The 18,460-nt window shown below is 34.7% G+C and overlaps 1 pseudogene; it reads right to left on the reverse strand.

The window, feature by feature from the left end:
• Positions 1–3,959: 3,959 nt before the first annotated feature.
• Positions 3,960–18,460, reverse strand: part of LOC149563095 (uncharacterized) — a 95,325-nt pseudogene continuing 80,824 nt past the window's right edge.

The raw sequence follows: 18,460 nt of genomic DNA on the forward strand, positions 1-18,460 counted from the left end.
ATTGGTGGTACTCAGGCATTGCCTGATTCATGCATCTAATAGCACATGCATTATGTACCTCTCAGAGTACGATTTACAGCTCCTAATTTGGTATGGTTTTATTTGTTTCTCAAAAACAGAGCATGCTTTAGGCAATATTAATTTTGACTGCCATGCATGACTGCTGCGTTTTTTTGTATCTATTATCTTTGGCAGTATTAAGCCTCCCTAACTCATGTGTTATCTAATAAAGATAACTAAGGATCTCACATGTTTTGGTTTTTTGTAGGTTCATAGTGCCCTGCTGCTGGATTAGTGTCATGAAAAAGAATTGATAGTAGAGGATGGGATGCATGTTTGTTAAAATAGAGATATGGTTTCCTGTGCATTGATGACCATAGGCATATAGAGATATTCAGCCATTGTGCGAGCCAATGGACACAAAATGTGTCACCCCAAAGCCTTATTTCGCTATCTATATTTGTTCTTGTTGCTGAGATTTTCATCCTACATAAGTAGGTGGCTGGGTCATGCACATGATGCAAATCATATAGTATTGATGGGTGCAGTTCATGTTGTAAGCATCTTAGAGCAATAGCAAAACCATTGTCTAGAGAGTCCAAAGAGTGCAAGAAATAGTTCACAAGTCCACTGCAAAGCTCAATAGGTGTATTGGCAATCAAGTAGTGCATGTATTGTGTCAAATAAGCATTCACCGATTGTGTAGTTGAATTAATGAATGCTAAAACAATGCTCATTCTCTAGAGCTTGATCAATTGATAGCCATTTATATCAAACGATTTATATCTTTGTATCTTATTCTGTTTGACTTAATCGCTTTGGTGTCATATTGTTTGTTTTACCTAAGAAGAATTTATAATGATCAGGTTTCGGTAATTAGACGACTATTGCAGATAGAACGTTTCCAATTACAGAGGAAATGGTTTTAGGCTTTTGTTTTCAAAATTTTATGTGTGTTTGCAATTGAAGTTAAGTATGAACAGTACATATGTAATTTAATAAATAACCAACGAATAAAGATACAGTCTTATGCTATGCACTGACTTTGGAAAAAAACAAGGGAAGAAAGACACAAACCTGCTTATGTTTCCTTTACGATGATGGATTTCCACAGATTTCCTTTGCCTAGGATCACAAACTTCCATAGACTTCCCTTTCCTGCAATAAAAGAACTTCTTTTGTTACGTATTGAAAGACATTCAGAGATAAGGCAAAAAATGAGGTAGTTTGTCATGCTAAAAAAGTATAGCGAGATATAACAGTGAGGAGATCAACATGCCACGTAATAGTGTTGAAGGAGGTCAAATATAGAGTCATCAATGAAAGGGAAGAGCAACATGCTCAATAGAGATAGAAGTCAAGTTTAAAGTATAAATAATAGTAACAAGTTGTTGTACAAAGAATAACAAGTGAAAGTGTGCGTGCAGAGAGTGAATGCCAGATCCAACACATAACATATATTCACGTTCAAAGAAGTACAAGTAAGAAATGAACAACAGATTTCTTATTAAGTAAAGAATGAAATTGAATGGGAAAAATCAGTTCAAAATGAAATAGTAGGAGTACAATGAAGAGAAGAAAGAATCATTTATTAAAGAAGTGACACCTCGCAGAGTCGGACAAAATTAAATTAACTATAGCAGAGAATGTTAGTTTGCAGAAAATAAAGAGGCACGCAATAGATGCAGAGTGATTTTTGGATCAAAGGGGACTTGTAGAAGCAGACAATCTGAGATTTCCATGAATGCATTGGTCTGTCATTATTAGATCCATAAGCGTAAGGTATAATACAAGTGAGATCGATGCTATAGCAAATTACAAGATAAGGAAGCACTGAACTTACTTTGCAGCTCTAAACTTAATTATTGTTGCTGTTGTAATTTTACATTTCTTTGCTGCTGTTGTAATTTTATATTTCAGCAGAGATATTAAAAGGAGGCAGAGGAAAATAGATCTTGAGGACAATTGAAGGTTCTTGAGCAAAGATATTATTAGGAAGCAGACGAAAATTGGATACCCTGGTCCATACATAGTTTTAGTTTGAAAGTGACAAGTGTGACATCTGGGAGAGATCATTAGCAGAGAATGTTAGTTTGCAGAAAGTACAGAGGCATGCAAGTGATGCAGAGTGATTTTTGGGTCAAAGGGGACTTGTAGAAGCAGAGTACCTGAGAGTTTTATCTACATTTTTGTCGTCTCAGTAACAGTAGAGATCATATAGTCAGACCATCAGGTAGCCATATACTCTGTCTCTACGTAATAACAGAGACCATATAGCCGAAACCTAAATTTACCGATGTTGAATCTGATGCTGATGCGGGTGCGGGGTGCTGATGCATGGATACACGGATTTTCTTTTGGATTTTGGATTTGTTTGAGTGTGTCCATATATTATAATAATAATAATAATAATAATATGTACTAAAATTTATGTATGCAAAGAAATACAAGAAATATACAAAAATAAACCATTCCATAGCATGATGCTTCACCATTGATAGTTCAACTTCAAATTCACTAATTGAATTCAGTCATTCAAAATCATAAGGATTCTAAAAAAAATCTACATTCTCATCATTATCAATTAAATACATGCTAAAAATGACATCTAAAAGGCATTTTGGTTGCGGGTGCTTTCTAGATGGGCTCGGATGCTTCCTAGATTCTCGTAGGAAGCACCTCCTAGACCTGCGGATTCTTGCTCGATGCACTGCAGTGCATCCACCAAGAACCCACAGTCCCAAGATGCACTTTCAGGGAGAATCTGTGCAACATCCTAATGCACCCAAGCATCTGGATGAATCAGAACCAACATCCGACCATTTCAGCAAAGAATCAGTAAATAAGGTCGAAACATGTCATAGATAAGGCAAAATTATAGGTAAAATTCATAGGTAAAATTATGTGCAATCTATTTTTTCTAGTATTGGTTATATTTGCATGTAACTTTTATTTTTGTTTGAGGTTAATCCTAACACTGATTTCATGTTAAATGTCGGATCTCATTTTACTTGGCCTGATAGTGTTGGTTTTTCTTCACAACATGAAGTTGGTAGAGGTGGTGTTGTTCCTCTGCTCTCACCTCATTTAATTTCTTTTTTTATTGATCATGATTCTGACCCCATGCATAGGATTTTGTGGATTTTGTTGTCCCTCCAAAATTGTTCTTTTGGGATTTTTAAAGTTTATGCTCCTAATGACATTGTTGAGCAATCCCAACTTTGGTGTTGCATGGCAGATCCTTTGCCACCTACCACTTATGTCGTTTGTGGGAATTTTAATATGGTTGAGCTAGCTAGAGACAAAGAAAGCCTTCTTCCTTTTCATTGGATATTTGCTAAACAAAAGGCTTTGTACTTCATGTGCAATAAATTGGGCCTTTTTAAATCCCAATATACATCACTGCCAGCAAAGTGGGCTTTTGTGCACTTGATCTAATTTTAGAGCTAGGTCTAATAAGAATTTTTCAAAGGCTTGATCATGCAATGATCTTTAAACAATATTTTTTCTCCTTTTCTATAGAAAGGGTTTTACCTATCATTCGCCTACCTAACATGCCATTGCCAAGCCACTTCCCCATTCTCTTTACTATCACTTGGAAAATAGCTCAGTTTTGTCCTTCTAAGATGCAATTTTTTCTCAATGTGTGACTATTATGTCATGAGCCCACTATGGCTCTTGTACTATGTGTTTCAAATTTAGAGCCTCAACAACACATGCAAGTTGGATGGATACAATGGTGGAATGATGCCATCACCTATACAACTAGATTTCTTCAGATCTATGGTAGGAAACTTGCTATTTACCATAGGTGTTCATATGAAGCCATTGTCAAAGATGTGTGTCCTACATCAAACACTCTATCCTTGAATCCTTTTGACTCAACTCTATAATAGAGCTTTCCGATCTTCACTAACAAAAGAAAATTATTGATAACTATGTTGCTAGATGAGCTCAAATCAAATCTCATCTCCATTGGCTTCAGATTGGAGATGAGGCTTTGAGAGAGTTATTCCAAGCTCTTTGCGCCTATCATAACCCTGTGGGTACCAAAAGAATTAAAGATAGGTAATGTAGGTTCTTTCAAACCTTCCTAGCATCCTTCAAGCCTTTGTTTATCATTACAAAAAGGTTTTCACCGCCCAGGATTTCACTCTGGAACATGAGAAAATCTTGAAGGAGTATATTATTTTTACTCCAAATTGGCTTGCAACTGAGAAATATGCCTTTTGTGAGAAATTTCTTACTCTTAGTGACCTCAAGGAAGCTATCTTTTCCATAGCAGATGACAAGGCCCTAGGGTGTGTGGGCTTCCCTATGAATTTTCCCTATGATGGAGTTTTGAGTGTGTGGACAGAGCACTGAATATGAGGTAATTTATAATTGGATCTTGGATAAAGTTGGAGCAAAGCTATGTCTGTGGCTAGAAAATAAGGAGATTTCTTGGTGGGCTTCAAAACACAAGTTGAGATTTCCTTGGTGGTTTCTTCCAGATTGCTGTTATGTTACATATTTAGGCTAGTTGGGATAGTTTTTGGGTTTGATCTTGAGGGATCTTGCAAAACTAATTTTTTAATTACTGTTTGTATTTCACCCTAACCTAGAAGGCCTTACAACTAGGCATATTGCATGTAATCATTTATATTTTATGAATAAAGAGTTGTAATTTGGTACCAGATCTTGCATTGTTGCTTCTTGTCATTGTGTTTCTACTATGTGGTTATATTGTTGGGGGTTAGGACATCTCCTTTGGGAATTCTCCTACTTTGCACTGTGTCAAATGGTATCAGAGCAAAGGTTGTTCCTGAGCTTGTAGATAGATCACCAAAGTTGTGGTAGTTTGCACTAGAAGTTGGGTTGGAAGAGTAGATCTGAGTTGATATTGATCTACTGGTGGATTTTCTTTCTAGATTCCTAGATCTCTTAGTTGTGAGGTGGCAGATCATGGTTTCTGACTTGCAATTGTAGAGGGCTTGTAGATGGATCGATGGATGTGAAGATGTCCAAGATTGATCTTGTTGAGGCATGATAGTAGAGAGTTTATGGATTGCAGATCCATGGTCCTGGACTTATGATATGATTCTTAATTGTTTGTGCAAGGTGGTAGGTTGCGATCTGACTTGCAAACAATTTGGTTTTATCATAAAGAGCATGGGAAGGATTTTTTTGAGAGGTTTTACAAAGATCTTGGGAGATGGATCCGAGAGGATTGGACCCTGAGATGATTGCAAATCTCCATGATGTGCTGGAAAAGAGGTTTTCTAAGATGTCTACTCAAGTTGAAGCTAGTTTGGCTAATCGAGCTAAGGAGATGGTTGCTTAGTTTAAAACTAGTTTGGTTGATTGAGATAAGGACATGATAAGGAAGGCATTTCATAGATGTTTTTAGTGTTGGAGTCTATCAATCTAGAAGAGTGTTGTTTGGCTAGTTAAGAGACTTGTTTGTGAGAGAAGATGCATGACAAGGTCAAGGTGGAAGAGGTTGGTTTTTTGGATCAATTTGTGAAGTTTGATATTGAACTTTTAGAGTAGCTAGAGGTTGTTGCTAAAGATATTCCTAACCTTGTTGATGCTAGGATAGACATTGGTTTTCATGATCAGCCAGTTAGATTTGACGTGGAAATTGTAGAGCACTTGGTCATGGATGATCTGGTTTTTGTTGGTAAAGAGTTGTGTGTTGCAGAGCAGCCTGTTGTGAATAATGAGGTTGTTGGTTTTGAGAGTTTGGCATATGTTACTAAGGAGTTACATATTGCTGCTAATATGGAGTTTGTTGATATTGGTGTGGATTCACTAGTTGTTGATATGGATGAGGATTGGTTGATGAAGCATTGTGTTCAGTTTGTTCTTGGGTGTGAGCATGTTGATTGGGTTGTTGATATCTATTTTATTTTTATTTTTCATTGGGTGAAGCATAGATGGTTGATTTTCAGATTTTTTCTATTAACTTTGATGAAGTGAAAGCCTTTGGTAAAGATGAAGTTGGTTGCAGATCTTTCTTTGGGCATCAAAATATGGGACAAACTTTTCTATCTACCTAAGGAGTCTGATGTAGGAGCATCAAGCTTGGATTTAGTGGAGTTATGATTTTCCTAGCTAGGGATTTTTTGGAGACACATTGGGTTAACCTTTCCTCATGATTGTATAGAGATTGGATGGATTGAGTTGAAGTTTGAACAGTTTCTACCTTGCTGCTAGAACTATGTCTTTTTGGTTTCTGGATGCCTATTATGAGATGTGTAAATAATTTTGCACAATTAATAAGAGGATACTATTTTTAAGGATTGAAGAGGGCCTAGATTAATATCTATGGTCCAAGAAGCAAGGTCTAACTCCTTATAAGTTGGGACATATGACAATTCTCCTGGAGTATTGATTTCTGGCAGTTTTGTATGATAGTTTTTTGTGCTTGACTTTCAGGATGGATGCACATTTATCCTTTATGATTCAGTCTTTTCACATTTCAAGGGGAGTTCTAATTCAATAAGAGCTAGGAGGTATCTCAATTTTGCTCAGGTATCGATTTCTAGACAGTTAATTTCTATTGGAAGTTGACTTGTGGCTCTTCAAGTATTTAATGCTAGTTTTTGGCATTCTAGGATGACTTGTGAGTTAGATTGGTATAAGTAAGGGTTTTGGTGAAGTCTTTATTCATTCATTTCATGGGATGATTCATTTCATTCAGAGGAGGAGTTGAGGGTGGAGAGTAGTTGAAGAGCGAGTTTTCCTAAGTCTATGGATAGAGCGTTGAATGTGAGGCAATTTATAGTAGGATTATGATGGATTTGTGAGTGTATGGATAGAGCACCAAATATGAGGTAGTTTACACTTGAATCTTGGATCAAGTTGGAGCAAAGCTAGGGCTACAATTGGAAAACAAGGAGATTTCTTGGTGGGCTTGCAAGCACAAGTTGAGATTTCCTTGGCGATCTCTTACAAATTGCTATTATGTTACAAATCTAGGCTAGCTGGGATCATGCTTGAGTTGGATCTTGAGGGATCTTGCAAAACTAATTTTGTAATTGCTGTTTGTATTTGGCCCTAACCTAGAAGGCCTTACAATCAGACATATTGCATATAATCAGATATATTTTATGAATAAATTATTGTAATTTGGTATTAGATCTTACATTGTTGCTTCTTGTTGTTGTGTTTCCACTATATGGTTATATTACTAGGGGCTAGTAAATCTCTTTTGGGGATTTTGCTACCTTGCCTTGCGCCAATCACCCTAACAAGTGCAGAACATTTTTGGGTCCTATTATGTAATGCATTGTACCCAACGCCCTCTACTGTTGGGGACAATGACAACTTAGAAGGCAATGACCTAAACTTCAAAAGTGGAAGAAATTGAGTCCTTTGTAGTTGTTATTTCAACCACAAAATCAAGGCATTCCAAAAGATGATGCTAAAGAATCACAAAATATTTGGTGAAGTTTTAGATTACTTCTTCATAACTGAATTCCAAAATTGAGGAAATGAACGTGTCCATTTCTTGTTCTGGATAAAGGATGCACTCATATATAGACATTGCTCAAACAATGTCATTGAAAACTTCATTAACAAATGCATTTCAAGTGACACAACACTGCTAGATGCGAATCTGTCAAAAATGTAAACACATCATCATACTAGATTCTAGAACATGCAAAAAATACAAAATGTCATCTTGTTGATTCAACTTCCTATTGTCCCCAATGAGAAGGATAACAATATTAGATCCCCTAGTAGTCACTAGTAGCACCCTTGAAGAAAAAGTGAAAAACATCTTCAAACGGTTAGAAAAAAAAATTATACAAAGGAAACTACATTTGAGAACATTTTAGATGATTTCCAAATAAATGAAACATAATACATCTTGATATTACAATCAACAATGATACATAAAATTGTCCTCCTGCATCAACACCTAGCTGACATTTGGATAAATCCTTTTGCCAAAGAGATACCCCAACTATGGTGTGCAAACAGAGATACACAACTTATCTTAAATGCATATGTTGCAACATCTTAATATAGTTCATACATGACCAAGAAAGACTGAACACTGTCACTTGCATTTTGACAGTTAGGAGAGAAATGCACATATGCTTACAATGACAAGGTGCAATTCATACAAAAATTAGGCAACACATTGCTAAACTATCAATAGATGTCTAGTCAATAAGCCATCCACCTTGTCCTTTCATTGACACTACATAAGAGCTCATGGAAAACTATCTTTGTCAATATTGCACCACTAGAGAATAGAGTACTAATGTTAAAAAATTTGAAGCTACTTGCAAAAGAACCTGACAACTTTGAAAACATTATGTATGCCTCTGCCATAGACAAGTATATTCATCAACCAACACACTTAGACAACTTATCATTAGCTGAGTACACAACATTTTACTCTATCCATACGACACATACAAAAAAGAGAAAAAGGCCACTTATCATACACTATGTAAGGTAAAACCTACATATTGATTGTGAAAACCATTGTCGGGAAAAGCTTATGCTATATATGCCTTTCAGAAACACTAAACAAGCACTATTACTTGGGCATCAAACACAGAGTGTAGAATTCCATGGAAACCAAAACCAAATTGCAAATACTGAACAAATATTTACAACACAACTAGGAACCAAATGGGGAGACATCGAACAAGTTGCAATACAACCTAGCAATGACAATTGCCCAACAATAGACTTAGAGAATGAGATGCACAAACAAAACCACCATTATGTAATAGATAAATATAATATCATGGCTGACCTTGAACATTATAAAACCCCAAAGTCTACACATGACACATGCCACTCTTCACACTCAAAAATTGCACACCTATTCCTCCTTTTTAATGATGAATACTTCAAGTTGTGAAGATAGTTGAATAGACAAAAATAAACTATATTGAAAGATGTATTAATGTCAAAGAAACTTGCACCTCATAAAACACTATACTTATTCTTGATAGGTGGCACTGGCATAGGAAAAACCTTCACATCTAAAGTTCTCTTTGAAGCTCTTATACATATCTATGATAAGAAATTAGACACCAACCCACTCAAATGCAAGGGCATTATTGTAGCCTCTACAGGATAAGAACATTCAATGTAGTTGGCCTAATTGTACACTCCATCTTCCACCTACCATGCAATTCTACAAAGATGCTACCCCTAGATTCAAATACACTAGACAACTTAAGCAAAAAACTTGAACAATAATAAAATTTTCTCATTGATGAAGCTTCACTCATTGGCTCCCAAATGTTGTACAATGTTGACAAAATACTCCATCAAATCAAGCACAGATCAACAAAGCCCTTTTGAAATATCGATATAATATTTTTTAGTGACCTAAACCAAACATAACCTATTTGTAGTGCTTGGATATTTGAACAAAAAACAATAAATAATGAAAAGATATTGTATACATTCTAGCTTGACAATGTGCTCAACTTTTAACTAAATAATGTTATCAAGCACAACCAGATGCGCAATTCATCTCCATAATAAATTGTGCAAGAACTTCCCAAAAAATAGATCAAGATCTCACCTACATGAATAGAACATGTCACGGGCTACCTCTAAATGATCCAAGATTTCCTTATTTATTTCAAAGAAACTTAGCTATTGACAAACACAATAGGAAAATGCTAAACAATTTGTCCACACAACTTTACATATTTCAAGCAATTGATAGAAAAAACATGCCAACTGATGTTGACCATTTCGAAGTAGAAAAATCATCACTACCTAGCATAATATATGTGAAACTAGGAATTCTGATGAAACTAATATCAGGAAATTTAGATGTGCATGGATACAACTCAATAACCCCACAATTGGAAAATTACAACACTAGAAGATGCAATCCTTGTACACAAATTCTAGTTCACCATATTGGACACCAGTACTAAAAATAATTAAGAAAATAAGGACATAATTCCCTTTCTAGCTAGCATGTGCACTAACTATTCATAGAGAACAAGGACTAACAATGGATGCTCTTGCATTTAATCCATAAAAAGTCTTCTAGCATGGCCTTGCCTACACTACTCTATCTTATGTTCTAAATATTGGCTCACTCTACCTTATGCATGAGCTAGAACATAAAAACTTCAAACTATGCCCAAAAGTAGATAAAGAAATGGACCGGCTACAAATCTCTACCATATGGACCCCTAAATACAACCTTTCCTCTGTACCACTACACCACTTCATTATATGTTCCTTGAATACATGAAACTTCACAATGCATGATTAAGAAATAGCCCATTACCACAATCTAATGAATACGAGTGTACTCTACCTTCAGGAAACCAAACATATGACACAAGATCACCTCAAATTTCTCAGCATAAGTTTCAACTGCTATTTTGTAATGTCCATACATGGGCTATTGACATGTCGTGCAAAAAGAATTACATCACTAAAAACAATAAGGTTTGCAACAAAACATTTGAAATCAATAACCAACAATCTTGTGCATCTTGTAAATCAACTACACATCACAAATGTCTACATGATATTAAGAGCACCTATTGAAAAGCTTTTTAATCTTATAGAAAATGTTATTTCCACATTACCACACAATGCAAAGCTCATCATTATCAGAGACTTCAACATTGACATGTTAAAACCCACCAACTCACAATGAGTGCTACTTGAGTTCATGCATTCCCATAGGTTCTATCTAACTACTAACAAGCCAACAACATAAGTTGGAAGATCATTATATCACATTTGGGTTCATAATATTGACATGTCCCATGCAAAATTTACTATACTAGATTCATACTGGATAGACTATAATGTTGTATCCTTATAATTTCACATACAACCTACATGAATTAGTAGATTGCATCTAACAAAGAAACTTCCTCCTTTCATAACTCTTTCATCAACAATTCATTTGATGTCACTTATGCATATGCCTCTAACCAAACACTAATTAAAGAAGATAGCTTACCACATAGTACAAGTGCACATTGCAATAGATTATATGCTCAACATATTGATATATTTCTTCACAATAGAAACAAAATGATAGATAAGATGCAACACAATGAGGCATGTAGAAAATTACCCCATCCAGATGTTTAAAACATATTGATACAAGTATGATAAATGTGTTTCAATCATTGTTTTGTCACTAATGTCAAACTTGCTATTTTCTAGTAAGAAAACTTCTTATATGATTTAAGTACTATCATTTATTTGATTGATGAAGAGGATTTGATTAAATGAGGTAACAATAGCACTTAGAGGAAAGGTTGAGTTATGATATGAAACTAAGTAAAAGAATCAATTAAGATAGTGATATTATAGTGTATTGATAATCTACTTAAGGTTGTAAAGGTTGGTTACACTGATTGAGTTTAGAAGAACAAGTTAAACAGAGTTTGTCTACCAAGCTTGACCAAGTGTACAATAGGTGTCAAGCAAAGTTAGTGCAAGCCAAGAAAAAAATTAGTTGGAGCTGAGAAAAGTCAATTTTAGTGTAAGCCGAGTGAAATAGTGTAAGTTGAGTAAAGTTTAGTTGATGCCAAGCACTAGTAAACTTTAGTTTGCATAAAGTGTTTTGACAATGGATGTTGAGCATCAAAAGCTAGTTGATGTTGAGTGTTAGCATTATGAGAAACATCGTGAATTTGATGGCTCTGAGTTGTCAAAGTTGATTTCTTGGATTATGTGAACTGTGTGGAAGATAAGATTGATGAGTTGGTGGCACAGAATTTATGGTAACCTATTTTTAGAAAAATTCAAAGAAGATTGTAGGAGAAGTTTCTAAAAGGGAATGAAATGAAATAAGGGGTAGATTCATTGAATCCTACCAAATATGTCCTAACCTTAAATTGGATGATGGAGGATGCATGAAAAAATATTTTAATTCTCTATTTATAGAGATGGCTAGTTAGAAGCAAGGGTTATCATGTGTGACAACCTAAGGAAGACAAGGAGTCTAGGGTATTGCTTCATTCAACAACCTAAGAGAAGAGTCTGCATTGGCAAGTTAAGAAAGAAGGCTTAAGGGTATGGATGCTTGAAGGGTGAACAAGCTATTAGAGCCAAAGTCTGTGAAACCCAAGTAGAATGGAAGACTAGAACAAAGATCTATAATCTACAAATAGAGTTGTAAGTTGTTATCAAATCAAGCCTTACTATTACTCTCTAATAATTGTATTAGTCTGGGATAATTTTTTTGGATTAAGGTTGACCTAATAGTCATTTGTAAATCCTTTAACCAACTGACATTCCAAGTGAATGATCTAAATTCCTCTAACAAGGGTCACTCATAATAGGGTGATTGAAATCCTTTAACTAGGTCACATTTAACAATGTGCATTGTAACCTTTAACAGGGTTGACGTTTCACAAGACATCACTTCAAAATAGTGAGAATGAGTAGCATATTACTGGTGGTTTTTCCCTAATTAGGTCTCCATTAAATTATTGTGTCAAGTGTGTTATTGAATCTGTTATGTTTCATGTTTACATTTCTATAAATTGATTTGACAGTAACCTAAAAGTTTTAAGTGATTGCATAATCTTATGGATGCATGCATGATGAAAATGTTTTATGGGTTCACTAAGCTATGAAAATTTATAATAGTACATCTCGACCTTGGATAACTAATTCAACCCCCCTTAGTTATTCTAAAGAAATCCAACAATTGGTATCAAAGCTATCTACTTAAGAGAACTAGTTTGAAGGTACTAGAAGCACAAAAATCAAGATGTCAAAAAGAGAAGTACCCAAGCTTAATAGAGTTAACTTTCATGCATAGAAATTTTGATGAACTTACACCTAGTAGGTCTTGGAGATCATGCACAATGTACCATTATTATTGAGCATACTGATCCTGTTGGAGACCTAACTATTGAATATCCAAAAAACTAGAAAGAACAACAGTAATCAATGTTGGAGATTGCTTTTTCCCTAACCTATGCTGAGTTTGATGATATCAAAAGTCTTGACACTGCAAAGAAAATATGGAATGCTCTACACACTATCTATGGAGGTGACAAGAATGTTCTAAGAGCCAAAGTTGAGAGTCTCAGAGGTAAGTTCAATGATATGAGAATGCAAGAAGGTGAAAATTGTTGACATATCAGTCAAGTTTGTTATTAGCGACATACACTTATTCAAATTGTAAATAGCTACAGAGCTCATTGTATAGTGAAAAATGTTTGCCAAACATTTCAATTGTCACTGCTCGTTCTACACATGCTACCAAGTCCTTTGGACAAATCACTGTGGTTACTGACCAATTACAATTACACTAAAGATCAGCAGTGTAAACCATGCATCTTAGTGTAGGTCATGTTTACTAGTGTAAACTGAGCTATTCAATGCTTATTAAGAGTGTAGTTCAAGTGATGTGAGTCCAACATTAATTGAGCTACTTAGTGTTAACTAAGTGACTCAATTTATATCGAGCTTGAGGAATTAGTGTTTACCGAGTCATTCAATGTAAACTAAGGGACTCAGATTATATGATGAGTTTCACAGTATCTACTAAGTCACTAGTACAAACTATGTTCAAGACTACTTGGAAGAGATCAGTATGGATCAATTTTCTAGGTCTACCAAATGCATGATGATACCAAGAATTGATAGTTGATGTTGTGTATTAGAACTTCACCGAGTTAGTCTTCAAAGGCTAAGTGTCTACACTTGAGCCAACTTTAAAATATTTGTGTAAACTTGTATTTTGGTTGACTTTGTAATTTGTATAATTGGATTGGTATATATGTAGTGAATTATATCATATCCAAATGTGCAAGTGTAAGAGCATGAATGTGAATGCAATGCAATTGAATGAAATCTTAAGAGAAGAGTAGAAAGAGAAAATTACAAAGGCTACAATAGTATTTAAGGAGTAGCAAAGACATATCTATCATATCAAGGTGATTAGTACATAATGGAATCTCATTCAATAAACTAAGTTGTATATCAAAGATTAGCTACTACTTTATCATAATAGGTGGATCAGTCAAATCCTTAAACATGGTAGACCTAATAGTATTTTATAAATATCTTTACCAAGTGCATACTTCATTGTATATTTGTAAATCCTTTCATAAAGTGGACCTAGTAGTCCTTATGCTCCTAGTAGGGTAGATCATCAGAAGTGATCAATGTAAGCCTTAAGAGGCCAAATTTATACTACAACACTAAAGCTTGTGGGTATCATCCCCACCCTAGTTTTACTTTCTATTTGGAAGGTTTGTAGGTCACCAAATATTTGTGTCAAAGTGTTATGAATTCTTTCATGTTTTCACTTTCTTATGCATGCAATTAGATTAGATTATATGTGAAGAATTAATGCTAATTGGACTATTGGATTAAGAGTTGAATTATTGAAGTTTTAGAAGTTAATGATTCACCCCTCCCCTCTTAGTAATTTAGCATAGTCTAGAATATTTCCAACAATTGGTATTAGAGCATTATGATTTTCAGAAGAAAGTTTGACAACTTGAGTAAAGATCAAGGTCATGGAGATATTCAGACTTGGCAAAGCTATTGATAATGAAAAACTAGATATGGAAATGGCTATTGCCCAACTCAAGAAAGAAAAGAAGCAACTCTCTTAATCCTTGCAAAGAATAAAAGAACTTGCAATTCAAATGAATGATCATCTTTACATTGAAGAAAGAGTGGAAGACCTTCATTCAAGCAATTCAAGTGAAACAAATTAAACAATCAAAGAACTCATAGAAAAGAATGGTTCCCTGCATGAAGAAGTAAGAAAACTCAGAAGAGAACAAGAAATTCAGTCAGTAAGGCTATGTGAAGTCACGGAGTAGAAGAACAAGATAAGAGAAGAGATAGAAGGAAGGAACAATGAAATCCATAACCAATCCCTTTAGCAAGAAGACCTTATTGATCATCTATCCAATGCAAATGAAGAAATCATGAGCCTAAGACTTGAAAATGAAAGATTGTGAAATGATTTAAAGTCTAAAATGCAAGTCAATGAAAGAATGATGAAATCCCAATAAGACATGAATCAATTGAATGAGCAAAATCTCTATAGACAAAAAGGAAAAATAGGAATTGGATATAGGAGAATCATCCAAGCAAGTAGCTCAAAAGAATCAAATACCTACTTGCAATAACTATGGTAAGATAGGTCATACATCAAACAACTGTTGGAGCAATGGAAAACAAAATTCAATGGAAAGTACTACAATTGTAATCAGCATGGTCATAAGGCTAACAAATGCAAAGATAAAATCATATTTGAAGGAAAATGTAACAAATGTAAGAAACATGGACACAAGTCATCAAAATGCAAAATCAAGACATTGAATCTAGCAGAGCAAATTGCAAAAGCAATATTTGGTTGGGACTACAACACCTAGTGCAAATGTCATTATTGTGGAGAATTCAAACACACTAGAATGAATTGTGTAAAATATCATTTGAGAAAAAGAGACACTATTAAAAGATGTTTCATTTGTATAGAACTTGGTCATATTGCCAAGAACTACATGAATATTGGTAGAATTGAAGATGAGAAGAAGGCAAAAGCTGATAAAATTAAAAAATAGATAAGATAGCAATGGGTTCCATAGTCTACCGAGAATGAAAGTCCAAACAATGATAAACAAGTCACTCAAGAATTGGGTGAGTCTACCATTTCAACTTAAGTTCTTAAGGGAGAATTGGATCTAGGTTATCAAAGAAGACATCCAAAATAGTTCCTGTTGAAAGAACAAAATGATCCATATCTATATTCAGGATACCAAGGGATCACAGAGTGAAAAAGGTACTAGTGTCTACCAAGTTACCTTCTCTACTGAGTGAGGTTGAGTCACAAACTCTACTGAGCAAGGTTGGGAGTAATGAAGATGCATATGGTTATTGAGTCACAAAGACTTCACCTAGTGTTCAAGGTAAAGAAGTGAATGACCGTTTATCAACATGATGTCAATTGTTCTACCTTTCATACTAAGCACTTATGGAATTTTTTTATAAAAGACATGGAATCGAGGTCATTCTTACAGTGAAATTCTCGAGAGCTATTGCGAAGTGTGATCTTTAGAGAATCCAAGCAATTTGAGCAAATTGTCAGCAAAAGATTTTGAATTCTTTCAAAACCCTACTGAGTGAAGATGGTATGCAGTAGCAACAAGGCAAAGTAAGGATCAGATATATTGGCTTACAGTGAATGGAAGGCACTAGATTTCAAACACACCCTGCAATCATAGAAACCTTAGATCTGAGAGGAGTGTAGTCTGAAATCCCATTAAATGTACTATTGATCAATGATATTCACACATACTTTAAATGTGTTATTAAAGAGATTGACAATTTGGAAATGGATGATGCCCTAGGTAAACTATGTGCGAATGTAGTTTTGAAACTCAAGCACCAACACTTGGAAACTAAAGGGTTAACTCACATCCCTCACATGCCTCATGAATTTCAAGTAAAATTGATTATTTGTATCCTTAGTTGGGTGCATAATGGACATTTGTGGTTGGAGTAACTAGTATTAATCACAAAGAAGATGATTCATCGAATCATTGGTCTCCTAATGCTAGCCAAAGCTAAAATGATCAAAACCCTAGGTCAGGTGGAAGTCAAAAAAGAAGACCCTAGTAATATGGGATAGTAGAGGAATAAAAATTAGTAGTGTCATGGACATGGAGTTGAAATTTGGCATCCATATTATTGCACATAAGATCTACATCTTGAGGAGGTTAAACAATGTGTCATGCGAAGTAGTTGACCTTGCATACAAGGTAGTAAAGAATAATCTCTCTTATGACCTTACCGAGCTACTATTGAAACAATTCAACAAGAATATGGAAAGCATCATGACTTCAAAGAATAACTTGTGTAAGTTTGGTTCCTTGTTAACCCATTTAATCTTTTATGTTAATAAATTCTTCCCTTCAAAAGGAATTATTATTTGGAGAAAAGATGTCCCTATGCTATATTAGATTAATGAATTTATTGCTGAGATGGGTGAAAACTATAATAGTATTATGGATAACTATTTTGATGCAGTTAAGGAGGAAATGAACAATAGATACCAAATCCCTAAGAAACTTTTTGAAGATTATAAGGATGATGTGTGTTTGATGGTGGATTGTGACAAAGTATACATTCAGGTAGTTAAGCCTAGAATTGCATGGGTAAAACCTCTTTGATATGAGGATAATATTGATGAAACCAAAGATATCATTGAAGCACTTGTCAATGAACCATTTGATCCTATGGCTGCATATTTTGGTACATATGATAAAACAAAAGCTAGGATAGAACTTGGAATAAAGCTCCCTCAGGCAGTTAACAAAGGAAAGGAAAGGATTACAAAACTGAGAACAAGTTCTACCCTTTCATTGACTAATGGAAAAGGTGAATATGAGAAAGATGAAGATGAGGAAGAAGAGGATGAGGAAGAATTTGAGGAAGAAGAACAATTAAGGAAAAAGGGAAAAATAATTATTACCAAGCTCGCCAAGCCATCCACTATAGTGTTTACCAAGAGATCAAGGAAGAAATTTGACAAGGAAGGAGAAGACATTATAGTCAGAAAACCTCCACCCACCTTCCAAGATAGATTAAAAGATTTGGAAGCAAAAGATGACATAAAAAACTTTAATTCAATAAAGTATGAAATCAATACAACTAAAGAGTAGAAGTAGATAGAAGACCTAGTGATGGACAAAATGGGAAAATGAAACTAGACTAGCTTGCTTCTCAGCTCCATAGTATTTTGTTAGATAAGATTAAGCCAAGATGGGAATTTTCCATGCAAACTATCAAAGACATCTATTGGAAAACTTTGAGGCAACTTATAGCAAGCATATTAGATGTAGAGGTAACAGAATGACTAAAGAAAAATGGATAAAAATTGACTCTAAAGTTCAGCACTTGTCTAATTTTGATGAAAGACATTGAACATGTTGTAAGGAATGCAACGAACAATTGGAAAAATATCTATCTATTACATAAACCAAGTTATTTTCCTATTGATGTTAAAGATTAATATGGTGATGATAAAGAAGAGAAAGATGAAGAAGAAAATGTTGAAGAAGCAACTCATTTTGATAACATATAAGATGAAGAGGAACAAGGGAAAGAGGCTACCAAGGAAGCAAAGCAAGATGATGAGGAATCTAATCTAATCAAGATAGTTGTAGTATTCATTGCCTCACTTCCTTATTCTCCAAGGAAATCGGTAACAACATCAAGCGTAGAGATAGCCCAAGCAAAAATTGATTGTGACCACTAGTGAAAATTGAAATGTCCAATCAATATTTTTGCTATTTAGCTCAGTACATCACTGACTGAAGTAACCTCCACTTCATCTACGGAGTTGCAGAATCTCACCTCTTCTACCAAGTTGGCTACTTTAGTTTTGAGAACATCCATTATGAATACATTAATTTTAGATTCTTCAGGTATTTCTGTTAATATTCCTTCAATAAGTGTAGTATCAATTTTTATA

The sequence above is a fragment of the Cupressus sempervirens genome, chromosome 4, assembly GCF_028749045.1.
Source record: "Cupressus sempervirens isolate cs-2001-9-10 chromosome 4, ASM2874904v1, whole genome shotgun sequence".
NCBI classification, from domain to species: Eukaryota; Viridiplantae; Streptophyta; class Pinopsida; order Cupressales; family Cupressaceae; genus Cupressus; species Cupressus sempervirens.